The sequence below is a fragment of the Myotis davidii genome, unplaced genomic scaffold (assembly GCF_000327345.1).
Source record: "Myotis davidii unplaced genomic scaffold, ASM32734v1 scaffold221, whole genome shotgun sequence".
Taxonomy (NCBI): domain Eukaryota; kingdom Metazoa; phylum Chordata; class Mammalia; order Chiroptera; family Vespertilionidae; genus Myotis; species Myotis davidii.
Genome location: NW_006293349.1, coordinates 2,698,084 through 2,698,499, shown reverse-complemented (window position 1 = coordinate 2,698,499; position 416 = coordinate 2,698,084). Strand labels below are relative to the sequence as shown.

The 416-nt window shown below is 27.6% G+C and overlaps 1 protein-coding gene across 1 annotated transcript in view; it reads left to right on the top strand.

The window, feature by feature from the left end:
• Positions 1 to 416, top strand: part of COL5A2 (collagen type V alpha 2) — a 78,706-nt gene that overhangs the window by 18,533 nt on the left and 59,757 nt on the right. The window lies entirely within an intron of this gene.

The following is a 416-nucleotide window of genomic DNA, read 5'->3' as shown; positions in this document are numbered from 1 at the left end:
GGCTGAAGCAGTGTGTATTTCTTAAGTCAGCAGCAGTATGGTCTCACTCAGTGATTATCTTGGGATCATTTTCTGAAATATATGAGTTTTAATCCATTTGAAGTTTAAATAACATATGCATTTATTTTTTTAATGAAACTTTCATTTTCTTATTAGCTAACAATCCGATCAATTCAAAACCAAAAAAAATAAAAATAACTTTTTATCACAAGAACAAGCTTGATTTTGATTTCATTGATTTCACTTTTTAAAATGTGACATTTAAGACGTTGTATAGGCGTTTATTAACCAGTTTTTTATTTTTTTTTATTTATTTATTTTTTTTTTATTAACCAGTTTTTTAAAATTGCATCTCCCTTTCCTTCCCTTGGTTATGACTCCCTGACTCACCTCATGTTTAAATGAAAAGGGAAAGA